The sequence below is a fragment of the Alligator sinensis genome, unplaced genomic scaffold (genome assembly GCF_000455745.1).
Source record: "Alligator sinensis unplaced genomic scaffold, ASM45574v1 scaffold264_1, whole genome shotgun sequence".
Lineage (NCBI taxonomy): Eukaryota > Metazoa > Chordata > Crocodylia > Alligatoridae > Alligator > Alligator sinensis.
Window position 1 is genome coordinate 5,153,787 of NW_005841831.1, and position 14,646 is coordinate 5,168,432.

At 46.9% G+C, this 14,646-nt stretch overlaps 1 long non-coding RNA gene and 1 pseudogene across 1 annotated transcript in view; both read right to left on the reverse strand.

Moving 5' to 3' along the window:
- The window catches only part of LOC112551486, a 69,865-nt gene that overhangs the window by 12,500 nt on the left and 42,719 nt on the right, over window positions 1-14,646 (reverse strand). The window lies entirely within an intron of this gene.
- On the reverse strand, window positions 195-393 carry LOC112551987 (annotated as a pseudogene).

The following is a 14,646-nucleotide window of genomic DNA, read 5'->3' on the forward strand; positions in this document are numbered from 1 at the left end:
CTGCCAATCTCACGTGCACTTGTGTGCACCTCCTACACCCCAAGCCCAGAGTTATTGGTGTTCACATGCCCCATAGTCTTGCTTGCCCAGCAGTCTTTCCTGCCCAAGTGCAGGGGGGCTGGACCTGATGATCTGCAAGGTATCTTCCAGCCCCTAACATCTATGAAACTATGAAAAGGCCAAAGAAGCAAGCTAGAGGGAAAGCCCAAGAGCAATCCCTGATCATCATAAATTGTGTAGCCAAGATCCTCGCATTTGGAGGCATTGTAGGGGTCAGCCTGGACTCTTGTAGGGGCCAGCCTGCCCACAGTGCAAGGGACAGGCCTTTACCCTCTAACTACACTTGAGTCATTCAAGGCCAAGAACATGGTATCTCTGCCGCCAGGTAAGTATCTTATATTTAGGAGCATCTGAAGCCCTAGACTGATGAGTCTAGGAGGTATGATACTTGGAGTGGTAGTACCCCCAGACTTGAAATTTGAAATTTGGAACTTAATTCAGAATTGATTTGGCCCTGGAAATGAAATTTTTAAAAAAATAAAATTTGTACTGCATGTAAGTAGGTGTCAAAGTGCTGCTTAAAAATGTGTTTATGGAGTACTTGGGTGAAAACTTGCAGCAGTTTCAAAACTGTAACAATAACAGTGACAATAGGTATTTAAAACTTCCCTCCCTCTCCTACCACAGGATGTTTCCTTCCCTAAAGTAGGGTAGATCTGCACCTTATATACTAACTGGATCAGAGATGCATAGTGTATGCTTTTGTAAGCAAGTTTCTGTTTACAAAAACTTCTGCTATGTTCCTCTGATTTAGTTTATAAGGTTCAAATCTATCTTGCCTTTTGCTTGACTTCAGACTAACAGATAAACTACCTCTCTCTAAAGTTGGGTGACAGCATCCGTTGGAGAGCCAACTTGCAGCTTAGGGACTAGGTGCTGAAGGGGGTTGCCTGCTTGTTTGCTTACATGTTTTTGATTGAGTGCAGAAGGTTTTTCCCCAGGTTTGTGCAATGCACTCTCGGATGGAGTTAAAAATAGTGCAGTGTTTCCTGTGTGGCTCTGCAAGAAGGAAACTACTTCTCTGGTGGGGGAAGAAGGCAACAAGCTTCTCTTTTGGCACAGGCAGCTGTGCTGGGGTGGGGGTGGGGTGGGGAGGAAAAGGTGTGCATGGGGGAGGGACATGGTGCAAGAATGCTGCTTTTCCTGGGACACAGACAGCATGTGGCCAGGGTGCATTTCAACCAGCCCAAAGGGTAGGCCAAACGCAGAGTAGCAGCAGGATCATGTTGCCCTGTGCATGTAGGAGCTTGGACATGTCATTGGGAAGTGAAATGAAGGGATGTGTTGACTTCCTGCAGCACAGTAATGGTGGTAGATTTGGGGTGAAGACCAAGTTTCTTTGAGCTGTTTATTCCTAGTCGGGAAATGGAAGCACTGCGGAGAATCTCCTTTTCTTCCCGTACCAGCTGCATCCTGGTAAAGTGACAGCTACTCTGTCCTGGCTCGTGGGGAACAGGAGGGTGAGCTCAGATCAACGTGGTGGTGGCACATGTGTGGGGAAGCTTCAAGGTGGGTGTTCACCAAACAAAATCTCCCCAGAGGTGAGGGAAGCTGGGAAATGCAATCGTTTCACTGCTATAAACACCAGACATGTCTAGGGACTCACATTCAAGGCTTATGTCAAGAGTCCCTGGAAGCGGAACTCTCTAGGAGCTGCACTAAGAGGGAATGAAAAGTGGTGGCAGGAGCTGATTACACGAGGATGTTAAGCAAGTGATCCCAGCTATCCAGCAGAGGGGCAAAGTCAACTGCATGTGTAACCTGCCCAGCCCCTTGCTCGACAAATGGGCTTGGCTTTTAGCCTCCCACGCCTCTGAAGGAAAGGAGACTCCTCACACTTTGCCCAGTGGGGCATGGGCATGTGTAATGGGGCCCCTACCCATTAGTAAAAGGGGAAGGGAGGGAGACCAGGGGTAACTGGCTCTCCCCAATGCCCAGGATCCAAGAGTTCTAGTTTTTTGCATGTCTTTTTGTCTCAGACCAACATGGCTACCAGGTACACCCCTGAAACATGGAAGATGCCGAATTTTAGCCGATTTTGGATTTTAAACTTCATTGCAGAACAACAAGGAAGTTTTTTTTGCCTCCCTCCCTACCATCTGACACCTTCAGGGAAGGAATTCTACCTGAACAACACATCAAAGAGCTATTCAGCACAGCTCACAAAGACACTCTCATGGACCCAGAGTGACAGCCTTCCATCTTCAGCTCCCTCTGTGCAAAAATGAAGTTTATTTCCTACCTATGGGGACTTTTTACCATCTTGTACTATCTACACTTTTTCCAGAGCCTGACGAAGGGACTTTGATCCCGAAAGCTTGCAGAAAAGGACAGTTTTCTTGCCATTTTCCAGTTGGACTAAATAAAGGTATCATTTTGGAACGAAGAGTTCTAGTTTTTTGTATAGGACAAGCTAATGCAGGCAGGAAGCCCTGAAACAAAATGACTCCTCAGCCCAGGTGCAAGCAGTGACTGACAGGCCTGGGGTGGAAGTGGAGTCAAGTGACCCAAGAAGGGACTTACAAACATAAACCCAAAACCAGAGGGACAGTCCTGCAGGAGGCAGAGCTCCAGGCAGAAGCCAGGCTGGGGAGCCCAGAGGAAGGACTCTGAGGGCTCCTATAGACGTGCAACAAGGCTGCTGTGACGTGCTGTAAATCCACCCAGAAATTAACACCCTCCAGTAACCTCCAGCGTCACGTGTATCAGCATCCCCGTGCTGAAAAACAGTGGTGGGGCGCTTTAAACTAAAACTTGTTCAATGAGCTTTAGTTCAAAGTGCTCCGCAGCCATTTGTCAGTGAGGGGACACTGAGACACATGATGCTCAGGCGCTTTTAATTAGCATGGCTCACTAATTAAAGCACTCCCCCCCTGCCTCCCGGAGCACATCTATAAACACCCTGGGTGGTAAAGGAGGGACTTGGAGCTGCAGTAGAGGTAGAGGAAACCCTGTATCCTGAACCAGGAGTAGATAAGTAGATGAGTGCCTCAGGCACTTTAGCAAGGGCTTTTGCAGGGCAAGCTCAGAACAGCACACGTGGTGCACACAGCACATGCCCCAGACTGGTCCCACCCACTCATGGGGAACCTTTTTGTTTGGAGCAGATATGCATGTTTTTGGTTTTCGTTTATACTGGAGGACCAGGTTGTGGATGTAGGCATGGAGGACACAACTGAGAAGGGTGCCTAGGGACACCCCAGATCCAAGGTGCTGCTGATGGTGGAAGGACTCTGTGTTGGACTACAGAGACTGGAGGCACAAGCCCGGAGATTGCAGAGGTTGAGACCAGGGGCTGAGGCACCCAGAGCCCATCAGGGCCTAAGCAGGGGCCAGAGGGCCCAGAGCTATGAGGGCATGGCCAGATCTGGGACCTGGGAGCTTGTGGTCCTCAGACAATGGACCCATGCTAAGGGGCTCAGCCAGAGTAAAGTGGGAAAAGGCCAGGGGGGCCTCAACCCTGACAAGGGCCTACCGTCCCAAACCCTTTGTCATCTAGGGACAGCCTCCCTGCCAATTTATAACATCAAGGTGTGGCAGGTGAGATAACAGTGTGGGACCCTCACAGGCCAAAGGGAGCAACCCAATGGGGACCAGGTGGTGGCCAGGAGGGGTGGTTTTGCCATTTTAGCACCCCCCTCATTACAGCATGGCAGTAATCTCCTAACCCCACTGTAAGGCTACTCAGGACAAATGATAAGATTTCCTACACAGCAGCTTTTGTGTCTCCCTTCAGCTTTTGGGTGCTGTTCATTGGACCTGCAGCTCTCCCTTGAGATTGCCTAACAAGCCAAAATGGCTCAGGATTAGACTGATCTCCAAATTTAGGATCAGGAAAGAATTTTACTCCTTGCTCAGATTGGTGTAGACCGTGGGGCATTTGTCTTCCTCTGTAGATGGGGGCATGGCCCTCTTCTTGAGATCTCTTAAGTGCATTTTAACAACCTTTGTAGCAGCAGGACACTGACCATGGTTGTCTTTCTGCTTTACCTATAGCAGGTTATGGTGCTATGCGTTGTAATTTTGTGATGAGGTTGAGTGTGTTGTTTTACTACAAGGATTTGTGTGGGATGATTTGGATAGTGGTGATCCTGCCTCAGGCAGGGGGTTGGACTAAATGGCCTCCAGAGGCCCATTCTTGCCTTAGTTCCCTGTGATTCTGTGGCTATCCCTGCATTTATGGCTGGGATCGTACATAGCGGAGTTGGAACTGGAGACGTGAGCAGCATCACAGAGCCAGGCCCTCGGCTGGAGCTGGGGTGCTGAGGGGAAGGAGTCACAGCTGGGCAATGGGAGACAAAAATGTTGATGTGAGGAGGGATGGATGAGATTGACCTATTAAAACAAAATCAAATTGGGCAGGAGAATGTGCTGCTGTCTTCCTTCAGACCCAGTTCTGTTGCACGTTTCCTGTCATAACTATATGCCATCTCTGAGCTTCCCAAAGGAGGAATTCACCTCCTCACTGTCAGGATGTCAGTACTTGGAGTCTGCTCCATTTTCTAGAATGCTCTAATGAGCTGCAACAGGAATGTGATCTTGGGAACCTTTTGTTTAATCTCTTCCCAGTAATGTGGAAGCAGAAGTTACCATCTGTATGGATATCTGAGACAGTTGGGAAGCAATGGGAACCCCTCCGTCACAACAACTTCAAAGACCTTTGCTTGCACTTGGTTTCTGTGTTTGGTCCTGGCTGGAACTCTTTGGGTTACGTTCTCTCAGCGTGTTATAGGTGAAGCTATAGCTGCTGTCACATCAGAAGCCAGCTGTGCAGGAAAGAAACTGGGGTTTCTTTCCAGTTACCTCTGTTTTGGCTTACCTTTGCAGCATTATTTCTTCTATCATTAGCCATCTGGCTGGAGAGGGCCTGAAGTCTCCAGGCTGGAACCTGCCTTCAGCCAACTCGCAGAGCAGTGAGAAGACCATAGTAGACTTTAGACCCTAGTAGGTGTCTTCCAGTGCTGGACACTGTATGCTTTAAAACCTGTAATGTCAGGACTGCAAGAGCATCTGAGGTGCACACAGAGATGTGCCCAGAGCTGTAAATAAATATGCTTCTGGAATGGGGTGTAGGCCCTGGTTAAGCTTTGAGGTTTATTCACCAAACAATGAGCTGAAACTATTTTTGAATTTAGGTCGAATTTAGCACATCTAGCTACAGTTTAAAACAAAATGTTATATCCTTCAATTGTGCATGGAAACACTGCACCTACAATCACCAGATCATCAATCACCTGATACCAAATAGTGCAATTCACGCTTAGCATATGCAGCAATGCTGCCCATGGTCACTGAACCTTCCCATAACACTCCAACAGTGTACATCAACCATACAGCTTGTGCATGAACCCTAGAGCCAGTTACTGCACCTCCTCCTCTCTCTTACTGTGCTGCAGAAGATGGCATTTATTGCTTGTCTTCTTGCAATTAAGGGTGCTATGTAGATGGAATAAGGGATGCAATAAGGATAATGCATCAGAAAAAAATGTTTGGTAAGTTTGGCTCAGTGGAGATGGAAGTGAAGGCTCCAGCTAGAGCCAAATACAGTATAAGTTTTCTCACCACAGCTACAAGCGTAGATGAGTTTTATATATGTGTAGCAATGCACTGTAATTACAGCATGTCGGAATCGAGTCTGCTGGAGCGTGGTAATTATCATGCTCCAGCAGACTCCAGTGTCTCATGTATCAGCATCCCTGTGCTGAAAAATGGCAGTGGGAGCATTTTAACTAAAGCTCATTCAGCGAGCTTTAGATAAAGTGCCCCCGCTGCCATTTTTCCGTGCGCAGACAGTGATACACATGACACTTTGGGCACTTTAATTAGAGTAGCTCTTGGAGCCACTCTAATTAAAGTGCCCCCGCCACCCCTGCCAAGCACAAGTATAAACGCCCACTGTGCCTAGATTTTCAGAGTAGCTTTTAGTTTTGCAGATGCAGTTTTGGACAGCTGTGCATACTAGGCGGACTCTGTTTTTTTGCATTTTTTTCTAATAGTGTTTATAATGCGGCTAAAGCTAATACTGTCATTAGCATATCTGTCTACTGAACTAGCTAGTGACAAGTTAGATACAGATACCAAAACTGATAGTGAAAGTGCTGGAGGTTCAAAACTGACCACATTGTTAAGGGACATTTTAAAAATCAGATCTATCACAGTGAAACTATGCCAGATTTTTGTAGTTTCTTTTTCCTGCAGCCCTAGATTGCAGGAGGAATCTCTATTTATATTCCCATTTCCAGTTGGAACTAGGAAAGAAGGATGGAGCTCAGAGGAGATAAAAAAACTGAGACCCTGACCATGTGCTGCCATTGTAGACTGGCATATAGATCAAAGGACAAGGATTTTTTGGCATTTCAGGGCATTTGTAGATGACACTTTAAAGTGGGTTTAAAGTGGGTTAAATGCCTTTTGCACCATTTTAATGGCATTGCTGTTTGCACATTCGGTGGTGTATTGCACATTAATTCCACTGCTGTAGCACATTCGGCAGCATGATGCACCTTAAATGACTTTGGGATGCAGCAGATGACTTTGGGGCACTGCAAAGTAAAACACCTCCAAGGAGTTTGTTTCCTCCCCTACAGCCACAGAGGGAAGCACCGGGCTCTGTGTGGCTCAGGGGCTGTGCAGGCAGACCATGCAAGTGGCCTGGCAGCAACCCGGGTGCCACCTGGGGTGGGTGTGCCACTGCAGGAAGCACCAGCTCCCCCACCCCCTGCAGCTCAGGGACCACTCTGCCTGCTAGCAGCTTGCTCTCGCCTCTCCATTGCTGGGGAGGCAGGTAAGCATCAGGCTCTGACCACAGCTTCAATTTAGGGAGAATTAAATCCCTGTGTTGTGTACAAATGCCCATTAGACCATAATAATGGCCTATTTCACATTATAGACAATCATATATGGGCTATAATGGTCTTAATGAATCATAATAATGGTCTTTGGCATTTACAAACTATTATAATCTCCTTTGGCGTTGTACTCCAAACGAGAAGGATCTGGAGGAAAGGACAGGAAAGGCTCATATTGTTGGAATTGAGCTTTTCCTATTTTAGTCTCCAAGGTGCTCAGTTCAAAGGTGTTCTTGGACCCCTAGCTACTGCTAGATTTCCAGGAGACACTGAGGCCAGAAGTTCTTTTCTGCCCCACATCTGTCCTGAAAGATAAGAACTCTTCTTTAGATCCAGGCCTTGCTGTAGTTGCCATACCTTCCAGACTGAGGTGTTACAATGTGCTTTTGGGCTATTTGTGAATATGTCCTTCAAGAAAATGTGTAGCTGCTAGTTTGTTTTACTACCCCTGGCAAGCCGAGGTTCAGTTAAAAAAACCCAAAACAACCCCCCCTCAGCCCCTCCCCAGAATATCAAATAAAACACAGCGTCTAAAAAAATGAAACAAAAGAATAACAGAGAACTCATCCTGCAACCCAACACTGGAATAAACCACAGATGGGAAGAATTTACCACTGCTCCACTGACTCTCATAAATTTTTTATAGAAACACTAAACTAAAATCAGACCTGTTTCAGTGTAGCATGCTTAAATACCCATCCTTCTCTCCTCTCTTCTCTTCTCTCCTCTCTGTCTTCCTGCTCTCCGCTTAAGAAAACAAAAGGCACAACTTAAAGTTTCTCAATCTGTTAACTCTATCTTTGAAAGTTAATTGGGAACAAATAGGTTGTGAATTTTAAAGTGCAGTAGCAATTCCTGAAAAAAATAATGTGCAGACACTCTCATCCAGATTCTGTTTTACTGATTAGGCATCTATATGGCAACAAGGCCTGAGTCCTAACCCAACTTTAGCTAACTAGGTAATACTTATGCCACCAAAGTTAGATACTTCAGTAGCATTCCTGGTCACTTAATAGCTTTTAGATCCTTCTCTGCTCCCACTTTCCCTGCCCTGATTAGATCTGTTTAAATAATGGGCTTTTTGATTGGCTGCTCAAACTGAAAATTCAAAATGGTTTGATGTTTGTTTAAACTCTTTTAAATTTGTTATTAAATTTAAGCAAATTTTAAGGGGAAACATTATTTTGAAATAAAAAAATAAAAATGTTTTATTTAAAAAATATTGAAAAAGTCAACAGATTTCACTTCTGGTTTTCCACCCATATTTCTTTTTTGTTGTAAGTATTTGACAAATTGTGACTAGATTTTGCTGGGGACTAAAATATTTCCCTAATTTTTTTTCTTAATTCTAGCCTTAATCCAAACTGAAGATATGAGGTTATCACCATCACCACCACCACCACCACCACCTCAACTACCACTAGCACTTCTTGGAGGGGTGCCATTGGTGATACAATTATTTTAGGGGTTTTGTTTTTCACTTCTTAAACAATGTTAGCAAGAGTGACAGCTGCTCCTATTAGCCGCTCCTAATGACATGCCTCTCCCAGCTGAGGGTAGTCAGTGCACAAGTCTTCGCCAGCGGTGCTGTTTCTACTGGAGATGTATAGCACCCCCAATGAACATTTTCTTGGGCTCATTCCGGGCAGGCTGGCTGTAGGGATGAGCCAGGGCAGGGAGGCTCATTGTTTCACTTTTGCATTTTCAAAATGCAAAAGCGAAACACTGAGCCTCCCTGCCCTGGCTCTACCCTCCCACATTGGGTCCTGCTGCTGGGCTACGGAGGTCCCTGGGGGAGGGCAGCAGGATGGGGAGCCCACAACTGCCCCTGCCCCCTGCACAAATCTGTGCGGGGTATGTGCCCCCCCATGCCCACCTCCTTGGGATTGCATGCAGTGGAGGGGAGCCAGCCCCCCCGCCACTCCCTGGATGAGCTGCCTGTGGCTCTGTCCTACTCCCTGGCTGGGCCCCGCAGTTGCTCATCCCCACCCTGGTCCCAGGTCCCAGGCCCCATTCACCGCCCCGTCTGGGCAGAGCCCCCAGCCCCAGCTGCCAACTCTGCCCCATTCCCTCCCTCACCATGGGGGGATTCAATCTGCCCCCTCCCCATATTGCGTGTGCCCCTCCCCCACCCATAGACTTACTTGCAGGCAGCTGGGGGAGCCGCTGTCCATCACTGCCTGGCTGTATTGCTGGCCACGTGCCTGTGTGCCCATGCACACAGGCACATGGTGCCCCCGTGTCCCGCTACCCCCAGCCCCAAGCAGGGAATGGAAAACCTGGATCCCTGTACATGATACTGCTATGGTTTGACTCAAGGGGAATTCAGGGCAAATGTTGTCCCAGAGTTTTCAACCTAGAACCAGAACTTGATCTTTACATTTTGGGGCTGGCCTGCCCAGTTAGGTCACCCTAGCTGACTGTGACCCATCCAATAGGAAGGGGTGAGGCCTTATTGTGAAACAACGCTATGAGCTGGCCCAGGCATCATCTGGAGATTCCCAACTAAACCTTCTTTTTCTCAGCCTCACTCTGTCTCACTAGTAAAATTTTTTGGGCAGGAAGTTGAAAGTCACTCTCATTCAAAGGAAGAACAGCCTGCCTTTGTGCCTGGGTGGGGAACGCCAGCAGGGGAGCTCCTTTTCTAGCTCACTGCACAAGGCACACCCCTTTGCCTGCACACTCATGAGGTTTACATATGCACATGGAAAAGTCATGGGCAAACACAACTGTGACAGCTCTAAAAACTCCCTCTCAGCTTGGGTGTGGACGACAACCAGATAAAGGTACACAGGGAAGCCAGTCCAGCTGATCAGGCAGCAGCTTCCCTGGCAATCAGAAAAAGTGGCATGTAACTGGACAGCAAAAACTTTTTTTTTCTTCTGAAATCTCTATAAACCCCAATAATACTTATCCTGGGGCCCAGGCTGCTCAGGGTGCATAATTCGTGCATCCCACGCCCATATCAGCGCAGCATGAGAGAAGACCCTAAGGGAGTGAAGTGAAGGCCCAGTCAGGCTTTTTATTGTTCTGTGTAGTGCTGGACGAAGGCCGGGAGTCATGGGCTTTGGATTCAAATTTTTCCACACTTTTGCCACAAATGTGATATGGGAACTTCCTCAGGCCTTAATTAAGAGGATGGTAATATAACAAAGAGATTGTCAATTGTCTGAGTTAAAAGATGTGAAAAAAACAAACAAAGAGCAAAGCATCACAAACAGGCCAATTAGGTTTCATTTCAGCGTTATTTCACCATTCAGCTAGCTTCTCAGTCAGCCATAGACTTATCCGTGGAAGACACAGACCTAGAAAAGAAGAAGGAGAATGCTAACCTTCAGGGTAAACCCTTCCAGGCTTTCTATTGCTTCCCAAAAGAAAGAAAAATAAGGGGTGCTTTGATTGCAATAGCAAAGCACTTTCTCAGAGAGGACATACTATGTGTCAAATGACCGGAGCCCACAACAAATTAAAACAGAATCAGGCAAATTAACATGATGAGTAAGAAAGTTTTCACCAGGAGGATGATTAACCATTGGAACAAATTCCCAAAGGAAGTGAAAGATCCTCCATCTTTCACTTTTTGATCTAGAGTTGTGACATCACAGTAGTAACTCTCTGGGGAAGCCCATGATAACCAGTTTCCTTTAGGCTGCTTCGTGATTTTGGAGTCGTAGTTGGGTTTGGAGTGGAAGCAGCATAGAGAGACATCTCAGAGGTGTTGTGCTGCATTACTGTATCCCAACATGAAATTTCTGAGGCCTGTTTTGATGGGAGTGGCTTTCCCAGCATATGGCACATTCCAGGGAGTAATGAGGCGGATGCACATCTAGTGGGTGGAATGTGAACATGCCAAGGTATTTGCAGATGCTGCAGGTTCTGGCTTCTGTTGCTTGGAACAAGGACGTGATTCTCCTGATAGTCAAGAAATAACATGAATCATTAATCACATGACAGCTCTGCTAATGAGCCCAGGAGAATCCAGCTGTCAGGGGTTGATTGGGTAGGAGTCAGCATGAGCTGCCTAAACCTGGTAGAAGGGTTGTGTGCATTTTGGTTAAACAAACATTTCCTTCCTACATCAGAGGGAAAATAAGGATTGGGGTTTCATAGGCCAGCATTAAAACGTCTCCTTCTTGGACTGGAAGAAGGAAAGCCTGCTAGAAAATGCCGTTTGGCGATTGCTACCATGGAGGCACACAAAGAAGCGTACCTGTGGAAGGCAGCCTTGGGGGTGGATGGGGTTAGGTGGAGTGGACCACAGTGGGAGAACCCTGCTTGGGTTTGTGGGTGAGGCAATGGCCTGGGGTTTAGGACACCTGGGTCCCTTTTCTAGTCTTCCTTGTTGGTGAGCCCCACAGACTCCAGAGGATGCTGGACATCAGTTCTGAGGCAGCTGGGTATATGAGGCTCTGCTTCAATGCCTCGAAATATGCCTCTCTGCATACTGACTACAGAAAAAGAAACTCCATCCTGGCCATCAAGATCCAGGGCAAGACCATGCGACACCTGAAGGAGAGCAAGAGCTATCTTCATACCCACTGACCACCAGTGAGACACACGCTGGAGGAGTCCATCCTGAGGATCATGCAGGACACTCAACTTGACTTCTCCCTGCTGGCCTCCTGGCAGAAGATCAATGTGCTGAACACCTTCATGATCCACTGTGTAGTGTTTCTCCTGACAGGCTCAGCAGTTCCTAAAATTCCTCTCAAGGAAGCAGATGCTGAAGTTAGGCAGCTTCTGAAGAAGTGGATGAATGTGCCACAATGATGTGTGAGCATCAAGATCCTATATATCCCCTAATGACAGAGGAGTACCAGTGCGACTTGCATGGGAAACCTCTGCGACATCACAGGAGTAACTCATGCCTTCTGCCTCCCGACCTGCCCCAATGAACTAGTGAACAGCATTGCTGCGGGTACCTTGAAGAAGGCTCCCAAAAGGAGGATTGCCTGGCCACCATCCAGCAAAGACCTGGCCACATTTCTGAGTGGGTTGCTGGAGGGAGAGTTGGTGCAGGACAGCAGGGACTTTGCTTTACTGTGGAGCTGAGCCCTCAATGCCACAGAGTGCCTTGGGAAATGCACTGGCTGCTGCTGGCCATGGTATGAGAGGAGCTGGAGTTCTTGCTGCTCTCAGCCCTAACCACCAATATCACAATCCCCCTTGGATCCAGACCTGCTTTGAGACTTTCCTGAAGGACAATGCAGGCAGAGTACATAAGTGGACGTGAAGGTGAAACCTGACCAGCGCAAAGTTTTTGAGGTCTGCTTGAAGTGGGATGTCAGCAGTGATCTCATGCTTCAGATCAACTTCATTCATTTTGCAGACTGGCCTTTCAGCCACTGGGCCCATCTCAACTGCCTCCTGCTCAACAGTGCCATCCACTAGGGCAGCTGAGACAAGAGGTGCCAGAGGTGCAGCTACAAGAAAAAGAACCCTGCCCTTTTTCCTGGGTGGCAGCAATCCCCATGTAAGAGCATGGCAACTCTGCCACAATGCCATATAGGACCAGCTGGTGAAAGCCATCTTGGCATCAGCTGGGACAGAAGCACACCACCCTAGGCTGTGACAGCCAGCTGCATCCAGACACTGCTATAATGAATGAGGACAATAAAAAGATCTTGATTATTGATGTGACCATACTCCTTGATCCAGTGGCAGCTTTCACTGGAGCCCAAGAGCCAAAGCTATCTAAACAAGCACCACTGGTCCATACCCTCAGGGAGAAGGGGTACAAGAGAGTAGGCACTTGGAACATGGGACCCAAGTGATTGCCAGTATGAAGAGAGCTATTTAAGACCAGTTGCCAGAAACAAGAATGAGGGGAGATGAACTGAACCCCCCTGTCATACTATAGACTCTTGCAAGACTGCTAACGCTATTGAATATGCCCCACCTCAGCAATTGTACACCACATGCTAAAGTCATTGCCTAAAAATTCCTTACAATCTTACAACTCTGTACTAATGTGGTTACTATGCCCAGGGTCCTGTCTCTTGTTACCATAGTGTTATGTTTAAATTTTTAAAATGACTTTACTCTGCACTAACTTAAACTGCCTGACTTAGTTGTTATATATTAATGCAGTCTATGTAGCTACCATGCTTAGGGGCTTGTATTGTCTTCCAACTCTACCAAGCCATTTAATAACTATAGTTTTAACATCAATACAGCTCTTAAATCTGGAAAACAGCATAAAAGTTGTTGATATTCAGCTTGAGCAGTTTGCCTCTGCTGATATCAATATCAATTGTTTCTCTCTGTTCTGAGCATTTTCAATCCAGTGGACCGTAACTATACCGGACGATGGAAACAGAAGAGCTGTTTTTACTGTAAGACAGATAGATCTAGGTAGGTCATGAAGAGTAACTCGGTGATATGAGGCACTGAAGTTTCTATCTTAATGTAGCTATTGATGTATATCTACCCTGTTTGCGTTTTACAAGGTTAATCATGTATGCATACAGGAGAGGCAAAACATCCTTTTTAGTAAAGCTAGAAATAATTCTGTTCCTTGGAATAAAAATGAACAAATAATTTGAATGTTAAAAAATCAATTGATTGAATCAATTAAATGAAAACCCAGGACACTTCCAGTGCCTTGAATTAAAGATTTGGTGACAGCATCTGAAAAATGGGAACACATGCTAACTTCATAGTGCAGGATTAGTCATATGCCACTAGTATGGTAGAGGGATTTCTTTCTTAATAATGTCTCAGCGTGTTACACATTTGCAGTATGCCTGGGACTTCCCAGAACATCCCAGCAACTCCGCCCCTGCCCTGAAGAGCTCACTACCTAAATAAAGAAAAAGAAAACAGATGCCAGACAATCAAAGGGGTATAGAGAGAGCATGGGGACAGACTTATAGCAGCAAGCTTGCATGGCTGCCTAGAGGCATGTTAACATCCATTGTCTGTTTGCAGGAACCAGTTGTGCTGGATGAACAAACTATGGTACAAAGTTTAGTAACAGCTGAGCTGATTTTCATTTACTGGCCATTTTAGGTGAGGCCTACATTTTCCTCCTGGTTTGAACAATTGCTTGTTCTCACCCCATTTTTCCTCAGCCTGATAAATGAACACCTTTGAAATGGGGGATGAGACACGTTCAGCACTGTCATTGGTTGAGGTCAAGTTAGTGGGATGACCGCTCTGTTCCGCTTCAGCCCATGCTTCCTTCAGCCAGAAGCAGGAGATTTATAGCAAGTGACAATGGTCCAGGGATTCCTGGCAAGGCGATGGACTGGCTGCCCCATTTCTGAGCCATGCAGGGGTAAGTCACTAGGCACTGCCCGCCCTCACCTGGCCTGTACCCCTGCTCCTCATGGTTGAATCTCTCACTCCTGGGGGTGTGCAAGTGAAGCAGGGATCTTGGCCAGCCTGCTCCATGGATATTCATGGATTGCATACCATGTGGTCTTGGGGAGAGAGGGAGGAGCAGGAAAAGCCTGTCACCCCTGTGTCCCAATCCAAGGCTGTGGATGGTAGAGTTGCAAATCAGTGGCAAGTGTGCAGAAAAATCAGACAACATGAGAGACAAAGAGAGAGACTACAGAAAGAGAAAAGGCATGGCCCAAGAAAGAAATGTGCTGAGTGTAGCTGGTGGGAACTGCCCTTGGGGAATGTGTGTCTCACATCTGTGAAAGGATGGGGGAGAGGCAGTGGGGGAAGGGAATCTTGGAATGTGCTTAAAACACACAGCTGGAGGAGATATGAGACCAGAAATGCATTC